The sequence below is a fragment of the Sus scrofa genome, chromosome 9, assembly GCF_000003025.6.
Source record: "Sus scrofa isolate TJ Tabasco breed Duroc chromosome 9, Sscrofa11.1, whole genome shotgun sequence".
NCBI lineage: Eukaryota > Metazoa > Chordata > Mammalia > Artiodactyla > Suidae > Sus > Sus scrofa.
In genome coordinates, this window is record NC_010451.4 from 16,718,273 (window position 1) to 16,735,470 (window position 17,198).

The following is a 17,198-nucleotide window of genomic DNA, read 5'->3' on the forward strand; positions in this document are numbered from 1 at the left end:
TCCCCAGATGGGCTTCAGGGGACCTGCGAACCCCCTGAAATTTTATGCAAAATGGCTTTCATGTTTTTGTTCCTCAGGGGCAGATTTTTAAAGTCTGCTAGTTTTTCCAAAGGCCAACACATCAGCAGAGCCACAGATCCTGTTATATCAGAAAACAAAACCATGTAGACAAAAAGCATGGATTTGAGAGTCAGGCCAGGGATGATCCTCCTCTGCCACCATTTAGCTGCATGACCTTGAACATGGTCATACAAGTTCTCTGCCTCTCAGTGCCCCCATTTTAAAGCTACAGATAAACTGCATCTGAGAAAAAAAGAAATGACTTGTTAGAGCTTATATACCTGTGGATGCTGGAGCAGGAGTTCTAATCATGCGACCTCCCCAAGCCTAGCAACTGTTTCACTCACTTTCGTTTTCTTCCGTGTCCACTATCAACACTGAGGGACAACTCCTCAGGTAGGACTGTCATGGGCTCATACCTGTGCAGTTGTTCAGGACTCCATGCTCAGAAGGGCCCCTGCCCTTGGGGTTCAATGCTCTGTAAGTCACCACCTTGAATTCTTCATAATGGTGTCTTTGAATTTGTGTTTTGTAAATTATGTCTGATAGGATAATGAAGCATGTGGGAGGGGAGGGACTTGAAGCCCCAGCTCACATCTGGTCCTTCATCTTGCCACTTCCCCACCCACCAGGCTTAGGCTTCCCTCCCCAGGCCCCTCATTAGCACCTCACTCTCAGCCCTGCTCCCTCCTTGCCCTCCCCAGCCAGCTGCCAACACATCTCCACTCAGGGCAACAGACCTCGACCCAGGGTGACAACCACCAGGTCTTAAGGCCTTGTTTTGTCCCCTCCCACCACCTCCTTTTGAGGAGCCTGGGAGCAGGGGCAGGGAGGAGAGGGTAGAAATAGGGAATGAGTTGGGGGTATTGCAAGGCAGTACCCATCCCTGCCAGGGGCCGACAGAACCACAGTAAGTTTGGGGGGCAATTCAGTGAGGACCTCTCATTTAACCCCAGTTCCAGTACCAAGCACATCCCTGCACAGAGGGTGCAAACCCTTGGAGAATGCTATTTGCCACAGAGGATTAGGGCAGGGTACCCAGGGGAAGAGGAAATTGACTACTCTGCCATGTCAAGGCCTTACATTTTTATTTTGCGTTGAGCCCCATAATGCATGTAGTGGCCTTGTCCTTAAAGGAAAATAGAGGTAATATTTTAAGAGTGAGAAATAAATGCTAATAAGCTGTTATTACTTAAATTCATGTTTTAAACTTCTTCCGGTTAAATCCTATGTCTGCTGGCATTAGCACTCTGGCCTCACATTTATATGCCATCAATTATTTGGCGATGAAAGTGCAAACAAATAAATGCAATTGTATCCAAAAAAGAGACTACATTAAATACAACACTACATTAAGGTGCCCTATCATATGGAACCATATGGTATTTCTATTTTGAAAACTGAGGGGAGAGAAATGGGCCAGTTGGGATAAAGCTAATATTTTTTCTCCTCCTCGCAGTCTCTTTGCCACAGCTCTGCTCCAGTAGTTAGCACTGACAGGAAGGCCTGTGGAGGATTAGTTCATTTTACAGGCTAAACAGCAAAAAAGCTTGCTTGCTTGCTTTCCTCGTTTATTCTTGAGGAAATTGGCTGCAAGCTGTATTTTCTGGTCTCAGTCAGAGTGCTCAATCCATGGGTACTCAAGAAATAACATGCATCTATTCATAGTACAGCTGCAGGGAAGATTCACCTACTTTCGTCTTTCTCCCTTTTCCCCAAGGCACATCTGAGTGGACTTAGGCAAAATTACAAGTAAGGGAAATTGTTTTGATGGCCCCATTCTCCCTGTTCTAAGTCATTCTTTTCCACCTCAGATTTGTATCTATTTTACTACCTGACTGACCACTTAAAGGGCAAATATGATTATCTCCCTCCTGTGACTACAAACCCAGTGGATCTCCAGTGCTTAAAGAATCTGCTATCACTAACAGAGCAATCCTGCCCCTGCCTTTGGAGGTCCTGAACCAACTTGCTATTAAGGTAAGCATAATATAGAAGATTTTATTAATTGCATTATCTCTGTCTCTCTCCTCCTCTCCCTCTCCCACCCCCCACGCCACTCCCACTCTCCAGAGGAACTAGACAAAGTCCCAGTTCAAACCTAGCTCAAAGAGAAAGGCTTCCACACACAGTGATACCATAGGGTATCACATGTAGAACCTAAAATATGGCACAAATGAACTTATCTACAAAACAGAAACCGACTTACATAGAAAACAGACTTGTGGCTGCCAAGGGGGAGAGGGGAGGAAGTGGGATGGACTGGTGGAGCTTGGGGTTAGTAGATGCCAACTATTACCTTAGAATGGGTAAGCAATACTGTCCTATTGTATAGCACAGAAAACTATATCCACTCCTTTGGGATAGACCACGATGGAAGACAGAGAAGGAATGTGTGTGTCTGTGTGTGTGTGTGTATATATGACTGAGTCGCTTTACTGCAGAAATTGATACAACATTGTAAATCAACTATGCTTCAATTTAAAAAAAAGTTTTTAAAAGGCTTTCCTCAAAACAAAGAAAACATCAAAAACAATCTGCCAATTTTGTGCTCTTCCCAAATCTATGAAACAAAAAGGTCTCCAGACCTACCCTTTCAACACCAGAGACGTTTAACATGTTGGCTTTATTTCTAAAAGAGAAGGTAAACTAGGTGTCTACTTCAGTGGGACCTAGTCCCTTGGTAGGAATATAGAGATAACACAGGCTAATTAAAGCAATTAGCCAGGACAGGAAAAGGGCGAAAAAGCAGCTTCTGCGCAGAGGGCTAGCAGGTGAGCTATCCAGCCTGTAGTAGGACCAAGAGGAGGAGAGCAAAGGGATCAGCAGCAATTACAGACAGCTAGAGATACCCCAAGGGAAATCTCTTTAGAAGTCCCATTATAACGCTCATCATACTCTATTATACTCACATGCTCAATTGTCTATCACCCCTACTAGACTGTGAATTCCTTCAGGGCGAAGACTCTGCTTGCTTATTTCTGCCCTGATGCCCACAATAGTGTGGACTCTATTCCCAGCTGTTGATGGGGGTGAAAAGGGCTTGAGAATATGCATCTTTAATTGAAATCTGCACCACTGAATTTTCTTAAGTCCATTTCACTCTGGAGAATCAAGATCATATGAATAGTATTTTTTTTTCCCTTTCATGCAGTTTTCCAACTGCCAGTCCTAACAGCACCAAGTTTGTCCCAAGCACCTAGATCAGAGCCTGGTCGTCAGCACATATGCCGCACGTTGGTCCTCCCCCTCTGCTCAGTGCTCGTCTTAGCGTTAGGACTAGCCCCAAATTACCCAATTCAAGCACCCGCTGACCAGGAGAGAGAAAGGCTTATAACCTCTAAGTGGAGCTTAGAAGGATCCATCAGCTCCATAGCCCCACCCACGAGTAAATACTGTCATCTGAAGCCTTGTCCATCCCTGATGAACCAGCTGGTATACTTCAGGGACAACCAGCCTCCAATAGCCTCACTCCACCTGAGGCAGACTATTCTGAAGAACAGGACAAATGAGTCTTCTCGGCAGAAGCCCCTCCTCCCCATGATTTCTGCTGGAAATACCAATATAGACCAACTGTCTAATTTTCCATGATCCACACCACAACTGGGGCACATTCTACCTGCCATCTGTCACTTGTTCTCTTGTCAGATTTCTTGCAAGGCAAAGGAAACTGATTGTGTTTTTACATATAAATTAAATTGATACCGGTAGTAAAATACCTGACTGAGTTGGTGCAACTTAATAAATGCAGCCTGTTTGGGATAACCATGTCTGCACAAGACGGAGTGGCAGTCATCTATCAGGAATGGCAGGTCCTGCTGCCTGCCTGCACCCAGCAGCCCCTGCAGTATCTACTGTTCTCTCTGTCATACACATCTGTTTCTTCTGGAGCATAGATCCTGTGGGAATGCCAGACCTTGTAGAAAGCCTCTCCTTGATCTGGCAGTCAAGTACAGTGGAAGAGCACCCATTCTGAGGGCAGGCAGACTTGAATGTGGATCCCCACTGTCAACTTAAAGAACATTGTGTGACATGAGAATTCTAAGTTTAAGGTTTACTCATGGTCTTACAAAGGACTATAGAACAGAAATGGCTCAGAGGAACTGCTCTGAAGAGTAGTCAGTATATATGTACATGAGTTTTTTGACTAGGAAATACACACAGTCAAGCCTAGATCTTGGTAAAATATTACTGCTAATCACAAAGAACAGACATCTCAGATTAATGATCTTCTTTTCTTTGTATGGGAAGTTGCAAGAATCTGGGGTCATTGAAATTCTTCCTGAGAAATGCATCTAACTATCTAGGGTACAATTTATTGAAAGCACAGAGTGCCTCATCCTGTTTTTTTGTCCTGAATTCCTCTCAGTGTGCAAGGTAAATGGATGACTGCAGTGGGTTGCAACTTAACCCTTGAAGAACTGGATGATGAGTGATACTCTGTTTTGCTGTTGTTCTCATCACTCTGATTGCTAACAGGATGTACTTAGATAATTCACTGGTCTTCTCTAAGCCTCAGTTTCCTCAGTATGTAATCCAAGTCTTCTAGTACCTATTTCTGAAGATTCTTCTAGGCTTAGAAATAAGGTATGTAAAGCACCTGGCTTGCCTTTGACCACCCATAAATAGTAGTCAGTAATAGGCTGTAAGAAGTCATCTGTGTCAACCTCCACTAGAAAACAGCACCTATACTATTGTTGTTGCTGTTGTTTTTAATCATTTTCGCAAATTATTTGGGCATATAGAAGACTTTTCCAGGATGAGATTAGCAGGATTAAAATTAAAAAGTACTATCTGCTTAATGGAATAAAATAAAACAAAAAATCATCCAATACTATTCAATCAACCTTTTCCCTATGTTAGCTAGGTCCCTTCAGTTCATTCCAATCACCTTATCTCTAAGTGGAAATAAGTAAAATGGGAATTTCGACAGTAGAACCAGACCTCACCTAAATGAGAACATTGCTAAAAGCCTCAAAGATCAGTCACCAGAGCTCTGGCCACCAAGTTTTCCTGTGGTTCCCTTGACTCCAATACTCTGCCAGTAGTGACTCAACATGCCCCTTTACCCACTCCTACTCCTCTGACACTATGTCCCCTTTCTGCCTTTCTCAAAATTTCTGCTTATCCTTCTACTTATCTATGGCCCTGACTGCTCATGAATTCCTTTTCATGAAGCCTGTATACATATCTCATGCTCCCCTCTTTGTGTTCTCTGCCTCGCTGGCCAACTGCTGAGTCTACGTCTCATACTCAGACTCCCCAGTGGAGAAGTTTACAGTTGAGTTTATCACTGTCAAAGATAATTAGCATCACCCAGGTGAGAAACTGTGCATCAGGCTACTGTGAATCAGAGACCTAGCAGCCTTAATTCAGATACCTCTCCCTTGTTCAGTCAGTTATGGCCAGAACCTCAGAATCTAATTCTACCTGTGCATAGGAAGCCCTAGGGCTGCTTACATCCACAGCAGGCTGCTGGCTTGGCAGGCAGTCAGCACGACAGATTCCCCTCCAAAACATCTCTTTCCTCAGGCATTTTTATTTCAGAGAGGGCTTGTTACATGAATCAGAAAATTGATTACCATACCAGAGATGGTACTTATTATACAGGATCCCTCGTTTCAGAAATTTCAGTGTAATCAGAACAACAAAATGCCATCCCTAAACCGTGTCCCTTGGAACAGGAAGATTTTGAATCATGGAAGGCTTTGTATGTATTTGCAAATACAACCAGCTTAATACAAAATCCATTTTCAGAGTTCGGAGAGAAGGCTTCTAATAGTACAAGGATAACTAGGAAATATTTAAGATGCTGAAGCATACCTGACTCACTCATTCTTGATCTTGTACTGGTAGCTCCCCCATTAAGTAAGTACTTATGAGTCATATACTAACAAATAAGTAACTCCTTGCTGACTGCTTTAATACCTATGGATGATTGAGGGACAGTCTCAAAATAGCTTTGGCGAATGCCAGGTGGTGAATACCAGGTGGTAAGCCTTATGAAAACTGGTAAAACAATTGCATATCATGCCTGAATTTCACACCTCTAATTGTGATGTTCCACTGCTTTATTTCTTGGAAACACATCCTTAACTCATTCCCTTGCAGAATTAAAGACTAATAATTAAACAAAGCCAATTCTCTTTGTATCATTCGGACAAATTTCTGCTTTATTCTGTCAAGAAAGTGGTGTGGGGTTGGGAGGGGAAAGTTGGCCAAACCAGGAGCTTATTTTTATTAATGTTTGGGAGCATCATACTGCACTTTATGGTAGTTTGAGGCAATGTGCATGACTTGTTAAATGATGAAAAGCAAAGTAATGTTGTTTTATGAATGATCGCAAGGTCAGAGGACTCAAGGGTAGTATATAGAAGCAGGAACAATCTCGCCTGTGAAATGCTGCTGAGGGCCATTACCCAGATGTCATTCCTGCAGAAGAATTAGTCCAACAATTTCCTGTCTTACAATGGCTGGACTGACCATAACTGAGAAGCCCCAGCCTGGTGCTTTTGTAATATAGAATTTGTTGAATAAAAAAGAGTGAAGAGGCTTAGATGGTACTTCCATGATGCCCCAGACAACAAAGTCCTTTTGCCTAGAAGAATAAATCGAAATGATCTATTTAAGGGGCTGTCTCTTCAGTTAGGAGAGGACCCTTCATCTCTATTGACTCAGTACCGAGCATAAAGTAGAGTCAATAAAAGCTTGTTAAATTATATGGGGTGGGGTTCCCTTGGCTTAGATTATCTCTTATGAGGGGTTGCCAATAACGTCTTGAAAACAAAAGGGTTAACTAAGGATGACTGACTGGGGTAAGTATATAGTTTCTTATAAACTCGTATATATGTGTGTATATATATGAGAAATATCTCTAAGTTCAAAATACATAAATTTATGTTATATGTGTATATGTATGTACCATACGTATATTTATGTGTATGTGTATATATACATACACATATGGCAAAGACTATAAGCGGGTTCTGGTATCTATAAAACAATTGAGTCCATTTGGGGGTCACCGCAAACTGTCTCTCTGTTCATTCGCTGCTGATTTTCCTCTTATTTAAGACTGCTCTATGCTTGAATTACCCCAAAATTCACTTAAATTTTCCATCATTAGTATTGCTAAGGACTGTCCCACCCTCACCCAAAGTTAACACTTTTCCACCTAACTTGTTACCCTCAAGAAGAGCTGCCCTGGCCTGGGTCCTTAACCAGTTCCTCTGCTCTGGGTGGCTATGTAAAGAATTGCAAAGAACAGGGCCTTGGAAAATACACAGTCAAGGACTTGTGTCTCTAGTTGCTTAATTTCTTAATTCCTTTAAGTTTCCATCTCTTCTTCTCTAAAATAAGTATAATAATAGTACCTATCTAGTTGGGGCATCATAGAGATTAAATCAGGTAATATGTAAAGTACTGAAAAGAGTTAGGGGCACATAATAAACCCTTTTAAAGCAGTAGTTATTTCTAATCACTATTTTTTCACCTGATTTTCTTCTCTGAACATTGAGTTATACACGATGGTCCTGAACCCCTTTTTGCAATTTGTTCTAAGAAGGTGAAGTAAGCAGTGTAGCTACTTCTTTCATTAGCATGTGAACTAAAAACAGAGCTTCTCCAGCCACACACCCCTTAGTATTTCTTCTCTAACATATGAAACATAGTCCCCACTCCAAATCATGTAACTATTTCAAACTCAACGAGGTAATACTTCCAAGTCTCAGCAAACAGAAGTATTAATTGTCATATAATCACTTAACTTATAGATGAGAAAAAAACTCTTGAACTCTGTGAATCTTAGGAATAGTGAGTTTGATTCTCTTTGAATCGAACTAAACCCAAAATCTTAAGGATGGATATCCACAAATATTTCCTTTGGCAGAAATTAATTGAGTGCCCATTCTATGTAAAACACTATGCTGCATCCTTCCCCAGTGCTCCAGCTTGGGTCAACTGTCCTCATGTCCCACAAAAATAGGAGATGTCTCAACTGGTCTATCACACATCCTGCATCCAAACTGCCTATTTTACTTGTCTGACACTATGTAACACCAGCTCTTTTAACCAAATCTCTACTTAATCAACTCTCTGGATTAAGTATTCACCTCTATAGCCCACTGACTGAGACCACTGAAGCTTAAGACTGGTAGGCTGTTCACAATGTCTTCACACACATTTTGCTTCCAACATCTAGGTTGTGAATTTACCAAGAGCCAGTGATGTTTGTTACCAAATCTTTGTTTGTTTGTTTATAGTTGATATTGGAATACAAAGTTTAACTAACATAAACCCTTTAAATATGAATGCAAAAAGAGCTGTTATATCAGTAATACTAAACAGAGTATTTTGAAAAGACTCAGTGAAGGTGAGTCATTTTTTAATGCTGCTAAACAAGGAGAGAAAATATTTTTTAAAATTGGAAGAAAAAGTATGTAAAATTTTTAAAAGCTCATGCATTCAGTTTGCTTGGCAAGTACCCAGGTTTTAGCTCTACTTTAGAGTAACAGAATCTGGAAGTTGTAAACAATGCATTGTGGATGGGGTTTATGCAAATAAAATGCTAAGGACTCTCATCAGTGGCTTCTTCATAATCAAAGAAAACAGTAACCCTACATTAAAATACTGATGACTAAATATGCCCTTGACTGTTACAAGTTAAAATAAAATGTTTTAGGTATGCATGCATGATTTTAATGATACTTTAAGCAGTTGCTTCAAATAACCAAACAATAACTTATATGAGCCACAGGGTCTCATATTGCCTTGGTTTACACAGTGTATCTCAAGCCTAACATGGTGGTGAAACATGGGAAGGCAGGAAGGAGGAAAAGAGAGTGGAAAGGAAAAAGGGGGAGGAGAAGGGGAAGGGAGGGAGGAAGGAGATAAAGGAAGAAATGGTTTTGAGTGGCTTAAGTGAAAATTTGGTTCTTATAGGCTGCAAAGTGGCAGGTCAGGACAATACCTTTAAAGTCCATCACATGGTGAGAGGAGTTTGGTTTGTCTCTTACTCCCCAACCCCCTGCCACAAATGTTTCAAGGCAAAACTTTGTTTTTCCTACTTGCAATAGATTCATTATCTAAACCAAACTCTCAAGAAATGTGAGAAGATTCTCCCAGACTACTGCTTCTCTTGCATCTAATATTTATGCACATCTTCCAAACTTTTGCAAATCAGCCCATTGTGTGTGCAGGAGGAGTTGGATTTTACACATCTCCACGGCCAGTGGAAGGTGACAAAGAGTCTAAAACTAGCACGACAAGAGGTCATTCTGACTTGACAACTTCCAGCTCCCGATGTGTCCAAGGTTAGGAAATGCTGCTTTTAGGAATCATGTTTGGGATGACTGACTTATGAGAGAATGGACACTAAGGAAAAACAACGCCAATTAAGCCCTACTGCACCCCAAGCCCTGGGCCAGCTCTTTGCTTCTTTAATCCTATAGCAATCCTGTGAAGGAGGCATTGTCGTCCTCATTTTACAAAGGAGGAAACAGACCAGCTAAAGTCAAGCCATTTGCTTGGGATTGCACAGCTGGTAAAGTAAAGGAAATCCCTGGACCTTTCCTGACCCCACCTTGCCCCCCAGCCCCAACTTGGGCCAGTTGGAATTGGTTTGCATTAAGTGCTGAGCCCACAGGAAAATCCAGAGGTTTAAAGTTTCATCTAGTCATGACTGAGAGCAGAAACCTAAGAAAAGAAACTATGACATATACCCACAGTCTCCAATCTCATCACAATGCAAGCAGCATCACCGTCTTGCACTCCAAATTCTACGAGTCGTGAAGGAGCACTTGAGTACAGTGGAGGGTCCTTGTACACATTTGGGTAATTAGGGCTGGGATTCTTCTAACCACTCATTGACCAAAGCAATTCCTCTCACAGAAGTTTCTGCTCACACGTCTTTTTTGTTTGTTTGTTTTTACATCTGCATGAGAATGATTTCCCAGAGTAAGAGTTCCACCTGGAGGATGAAAGAAAATTTGGACCACCTTCCACAAAAATATTTAGGCGATAAACTATGCCAAAGGCTGAAAGCAAAACAAGTACTCAGGAAGCTGTACTATGTATGAACTATGACATGATGGTATTGAATCCTCAATACCAACTCTTTAACAGAAGTATTATTATTATTCCCACTTTGCTGATAAGGTAATTGAGGTTTCAAAGCCAGTCACTTTTTTGAATTCACTCTTCTTCTAAGTAGTGAAGAGGGAATTGAAACTCCGGTTTCCATAAACAAATTTTAGATCTTAAGGGATATGACATACTCCATCTCTAAGCAAGAGAAATACTAAAATAATGACAAATGGGCCCATAAATCAAAACAGTATCCTCTGCCTCTACCCCAATCCCAAAAAACTTCCCAGCCTGGATGTGGCCTTCACCCCTTTTGTGCTATGATGCTCTCCTTAGAAACTATTAAATTTCTGTTGCAAGCAATATGACTTAAACCCATGTACACTCAAAGTATAAATATAGTTTAATCCATAAGGCTTAAGCTTTATTTATTCATTTAAATTGATTACTTATGCTCAACAAATAAAACTGAAGCAAAAATTCATCATTTCTTTACCAATGCAAAATTAATTGTTCACATCTAAATTAAGATAAACAAAGCCTAATCTATCAACCCTTGATAGAAAGCCGCCATCAGATCTGGGCTGGCTCTGGGTTCTCCTTTCTTTACTCTGCCCCAGACCTCCTAGCCTTTCCTCTAGGCTGCCATCAGCCATCCCATCCCTCCCGAGTCTTCTCCCCCAAACCCATCTCCAAAACAGAACACAAGTTCATCTCTAAAACAGGACATCATCTCTCTACCAATCCCAATTCTTGTGACATCTGAGACAAATTCATAGACCCTTTGAGATTTAAGGATTTCCTTATGGGGTATAGAAAGGGTAAATAAACAGAAGACAATATGGGGCAATGTGGAAGTTTTTATTTTCCAAGGTAGCCACTTGTTAAAATGTGACATTGGCAGACTAAGCAGCCAAGTCTGTGTCTACTTCTTTGAACTTCAGTCACTGCTTCACAGTAGAGAATGGTGAAGATGATGCTCTATGACCTCCCATTAAAAGAAATGCCGTAACCTTTCTCCTTGCTTTCTTAGGGCAATTGCTTTTACAACTCAGACACCATGCTAATAATACCAATAATCTCTAAGAAAGAAAACTGCTAAAACATTGACTAACAGGCTCAGAAGCCAACTAATAATAATAGTCTCAATAATCCCAAACTAGCTCATGGGGAATGACCACATTGAAGAAGTCACAGATAGGTATTCTGGTCAACAGATCAGCTAGACTGGTTTTCTGTCCCCCACAGTCTCATACTATCTAACTAATAAAACAGTCAATGGTATATTATTATTGCCTTCTTTCTAACTCTCAACAGGGCTGGGCTTATTCAAAGTTATTGGATTTAGACCCTAGCTCAATGTGCATAGTAGCACTGTTAGTTTTTTTAATTTCATAACTAGGTATAAATTCTTCATTTCTGATCAAGAGGTCTACCTGAGAAAGTTAGCATTTGAGCTAGGTGTAGAAGAATGGGTTAAACTGGAACATTCCAAGGAGGGAATTCTGTTTGAGTAAAGACAGACAGCAAAGTGGTGGGCATTTATGGGTCATAGCAAAATACGTAAAGTGGGAGCACAGATCATATGGGAAAAAATAGTGAGAAGAGTATTTTAAGGGAGGGTGTCATGCAGTGATGAGAGTCTTTACAATCTCCATTTCACTTGATGACCATTGAGGGATACTGAAAAGTTTTAAGAAAAAGAAAGCTGTAATCCTGTTTTCCCTAACCTATACCTCCAAAAGTTTAAATCACTTGTTCACAGCTTACATGTTGATCTAATTAATCATGTCTTACATAAATGTTTGGACATACTGTTTATATGCCTAAGAGTCAATGATGCTACAATTCCTGATCAAAAATCATGTTCCTGGGTTGAACAAGTGCTAATCCTTGGCTTTCTCTGAGAATCTGGGGGTGTGCTTAGAGGTAACTGGCACCTTATGACAAATTCTCCATGTCCCCGTGCAAGGGAGGTCCAGATGGAATCACCGGCCAGGCCTTCCTGTATTTCCCTCAGCAAAACTAATGTGATGAAAGGATCATTATCCAGAGAGAAGCAGCAAAAATTATTAACTGCAGCAGCGTATCCAACAGTGCTTTGCAAAGACTCCTTTCCAAAGAGCCTGAAGCTGCTGTTTCTTTGCCAAGTACAGGCTGAGACCAGCTTCCTTTATGTGTGGCTCCAAAGGAAAACTCTGTGAAACTTTTAACATAATTTCTAAATGATACGCTAGGCTTATTGCTAAAAACAGATTCTTCTAGGAGGTCAATTCACATATATTCAAACATGCTGAGAAGATCGACTATCAGCCAGTCATTTTATACACATTATTTCATTTAATTCTTTATGATAAATGGGTCAATTATTTTTAAAGACAATGAAGCCTAAGTTTAAGGCCAAGTAATTAGGCCAAGGTCACAGAGTTAGTAAAAGCTAGTTTCAAACATGGGATGGTTATAGCTTTTTTCCTCCCCATTACCCAGGTCTGTCTCTTGCTATATGGCAGGATCAGACTGGTGTTGGGAGTACAGACGTAAGTGAAAATGCCATCCTTCCAATGAAGGCCCTCACAAATTGTGTGGGCGACAAGAGGTAAACCAAGAAGATATAATTGATGGCCAAATAAAAATAGCAATAAAATGTAGTAGGAATAGCAATAAAATAAATGTAGTAGCAATAAAATTAAAAATGAGTAATTACATCTAATCTCAAAGATCTGTGACTACAGAGTTTTTTCCTTCATAAGGAAATCCATCAATCTTCTTTCAACATGGATTTTCATGAATGAACAGAATTTTGACTGATGGTAAAAGATCAACAAGTTATAAGAAATTCTGAGCTGGTACTGAGCTTCCAAACAGATCTGAGTCCCTGCAGAAATCTCAGAATCAATTCTAGATATTGGAGTTGTCAGATACCTATCTAAAGAAACAGGTTTATCGTGTGTAAAATATAAAACACTGTATTGAAAATAAGAATAGCATGTAATGGTAAATTAGAAAACACAAATTAGCAAACCCAATGCATCAATTCATAAAGTGGTCTAGGAAAAAAAAAAAAAAAAAAAAAAAAAAACTAGCCAGCGTGATGGTTTCCTTTGTTCTTGGGATACAAGAAAAACCTCTTAATGTAATTCACCAAATGAAATATTTCAGAAGAAAAACTTAAATATATGTATACACACACGCAACGCAATTTTAATTAACACTCCCTATGATTAAACCTCTTAGAAAATTAAGAGCTGAATGAAATTTCCTTAGACTAATAAAGGATATCTACCAAAACAAAAAGAAAGGACAGTGCAGAAATTATACTCAAAAGGTAAAAAGTTAGATGCATCCCCTGCTACAATCAAGGCAATAACAAAGGTGTGCACTATCACTTTCTCTTTAATGTTATACTTAGGGAACTACCCAGAATACTGATGCAATTACAAAAAAAAAAAAAAAAGAGGTGTCAGTATTACATTGAAATCAAGGAAACAAAACTATCATACTTTTGTAGTTTGTAAGGAATTAATAAAGAGAAACCTCAATTAAATAGAGTTGAAAAACCAGAAGGGGAAGCTCTTATACCCCCACCACAATAGCAGAGCCCTACAAAAAGAAGAAAAGCCTCCTTCTTTCCTAGCAAGAACTCCAGCCAAAAAAAGCCATGGGCTGTATACTCTAGCCCTCCCAACTTCCTTTCCCACTCTATGGAAGAGTTCAACTCTCTTTTTGGCTAGATATATTTGTACCTGGCTCTCCATGGTTGCAGACCCCTAAATTGCAATTCTCTGCTGATTCCAAATAAATCTTTTTTCGTTGTATCTTGCTGGAGAAATAGATGGCAATACATTTGTTTTAGATCTACAAGTTAATATGAATACCTACTCAGAAAACTCAGAAGAACCTTCAGACAAATAAGCAGAATGAATATTCTGCTAATTTTAGAAAAAACAGAATTTGGCTAATCTTTTTAAATTAGACTCAGTATTTTAAATCAAATTTTCTCCAAAATTGCCAAATTTCAATCAAATCTCAACAAGTTTTTCAAGTGACTTAACAAGATAATTCTAAAATAAATCTGGAAGATGAACAAAAATTATCCAAATATGCTATATGAGAACAGAGTTAACATTGCAGATCAGTGGGGTAAGTATAGGGAAGGTTTTCTGAAATAAGACACATGAACTACCAAATCTTACAGACAGTATTAATAAATTTGGTTACATTATATTTAAAACACTTTAAATCAAAAGAAATTATGAAGAAAATTTTAAAATGAAGCATAAACTGGGAGAAAATATTTTTTAAATTATCCAGAATAGATCAGGTTGAACAATATATAACCACCATTTTTAGAAGTGGAAAAAAGGGTCAAACATTCATTTGGTTACCAATCAAGAAGTCCTATGAATTATTAAAGGAAAACAAAGCAAGGAGTGACTTTAGCATCATGGCTGCATAAGGCATCTCTCATTTTTTGTAGACTCACCATCCCAACAACAAATATCACTACTCAACTACAATCAAAACTGCCTCATAGGAGGTGTGGGATTTATAACTAAGGAACCCGGAGTTGGGGGGGGGGCGCGGTGCCTCATCCACCTACCTGTATGTCAGGTGGTAGGCAACAGACCTCAGTCCTGGCTATAGGCCCTGAAGTGACCCATGAACCAGTTCTGGCCCCTTTCCGTCAAGGTCCAACGCCCAGGAAAACTCTGACTGAGAAAAGCACCCATGTTGGAGCAGAGAAGGCCTTTATGGGAAGTCCAGGTTTCCAGCAAAACAATACAAGTTTAAGGGCACTGGACTAAATAATTTAATAGGGAAGAACAAATCTGACTGTATTAAATCTATTTCTTTTTTACTTTAACCTTTGTATGCTATTGCTTTTGCTTCCAGTTAAGAATGTTGCCTATAGCTTGAAATATACCAGACAACCCATTCTCAATGCTCTGACCTTTTAGAGAATAACACTTTTCATTCATATAGAGATTAAAAATAGCAGAACAGAGAATAACATTTGTCCTGTAGGAGGTTTACAGGAACATCATGACCTGACCAATGTGGACAACTCCAGCAACAGCAGATTGCTACAGGAGAAGTTTGTAACAACTAGGCACACCCCTCACTCCCTCTGCCTTTAAACATGCTTACTGAAAGCCTTTGAGGAGTTGGGGGTGTTTGGGGCATGAGCCACTCATTTTCCTGACATGGCCCTGCAACAAACCTGTCTTTGCTCCAAAACACCAACATTTTAGTTTGTTTGTTGGGACTTCACTGCATTTTGGGACATGAGCTTGCACTGGGTAACGGAAGAACAGTTTGACTTTGCCTTTGTCACCCCTCCCTCAAGGCAGCAGAGCTTAGGGTCAGAAGATCAGGGGCTTAGGGACCTTGATTTCTCCCCTGGGGTAAAATGAGCCCATGACTGACACCACGCTTCCCCAGCTCTGTAGATGCCACCAAAGAGGTTCATTTCTCTTAGCCTCACCTTCTAGGGATTGGTTCCATGGGCCCTGCTATGTAGACTACAATCCAGGGATGCCTAAGTCCCTTACATGAAATGGAGCCGTAAATTTGGCCCCCCACATCAGAAGCTTCTCCATCCATGCTTCTGCCAACAGTCGACTGATATTTGATCCAAGGTTGGTTGAATGCCCAGAGATGGCAACCAGCAGGTTCAGAAAGCCAAATTCATTAAACCAGGAGCTCCAAGACTTCAGGCCAGGAAGAGTCTGGGAATGTGCCCAGGGCTTTCAGATGACATGAAAGGGATGCAGAGCTTACTAAGAGTATGGTGGACTCCATCAAGAAGCCTACCCACAAGCTGCTGGGAGAGCCCACCTACAATCCCCCAGCTGACCCATGGACACTCCCAGAACCCCCGTTCCTAAACCATGCACACCCCAAGTCTGCAGCAGGTACCTGTGTGCCCCCTGAAGGTGGTAACAAGGGCTAGCTCTGGGAGATGTCCAGCAAGCACGTGCAGGAAGCAGGCATGAATCTGTGGGCCAAGGGGACACCACAAAGTTGATCTGTAACGCCACCTGTGGGAAAACAAAAAGAGACTGTCAGCATTGGTGTATTGAAGAGGGAGAGAAGGCATACGCTCTTTAAAAATGCTGCCACAAGAGGGAGCAAGAAGCCTGGAGCAGGTGTAGCCACAGAAGGTCTGAGAAAGCTTTACAATCTCTAGGAGAGCAGATGGAAGGTATTTCTCCCTGGAAGTTGGTATAAACTGCTACTTCAGCTGTGAAGATAGTGATGCAAAACTCAAAGGAACATGCAGAATCAAGGAATTGTGACACCAAAGGATCACAATAATCATCCAGTAACTGACCTCAAAGACAAGGATACCTGCATTTTACCTGATAAAGAATTTAGAGTAGCTGTTTTAAGGAAACTCGTGAACTACAAGAAAACACAGACAATTCAATGAAATCATGTATCTATATGGTATCAACAATGGAATATTATTCAGCCATGAGAAAGAAGGAAGCCCTTCCATTTGTGACAAGTGGATGGATCTTGAGGGCATTGTGCTAAGTGAAATAAGTCAAACAGAAACACAGAGTGTATTGTATCAGTATATTTTATATGTGGACTCTAAAATAAAGTTAAACTCCCAGAAACAGAGAAATGGCGATTACTAAGAGGTAGGGAGAATGACGAGATACTGTTCCACAGGTACAAACTTCCAGTTATAAGATGAAAAAGTTCTAGAGATCTGAAGTACAGCATGTTGCATAGAGTCATAGTACTGTATTATATACTTGAAAGTAGCTTATAGAGTGGGTCTTAAATGTTCTCACACACAAAAAAAATATTTCTATGTGACGTGATAGAGGTATTAACTAATGCTATGGTGGTAATTACTTTATAATACTTAAGTATATCAAATCGACCCATTGTACACAAACTTACACAATGTTATATATTACATATTTTTCCAATGTACTGTTAATTTTATTTTTTAGTTTTTTATTGAAGTACAATTAATTTGCAATGTTGTGTTAGTTTCAGGTGTACAAAATGATACAGTTATACATATATTCTTTCTC

At 40.2% G+C, this 17,198-nt stretch overlaps 1 long non-coding RNA gene across 1 annotated transcript in view; it reads right to left on the reverse strand.

Annotated features, from left to right (window-relative positions):
• The window catches only part of LOC106504828, a 325,567-nt gene that overhangs the window by 278,124 nt on the left and 30,245 nt on the right, over positions 1-17,198 (reverse strand). The window contains exon 2 of the long non-coding RNA XR_001298660.2: positions 16,063-16,184. This is a non-coding gene — a long non-coding RNA (uncharacterized LOC106504828). The remainder of the gene's footprint in view (positions 1-16,062; positions 16,185-17,198) is intronic.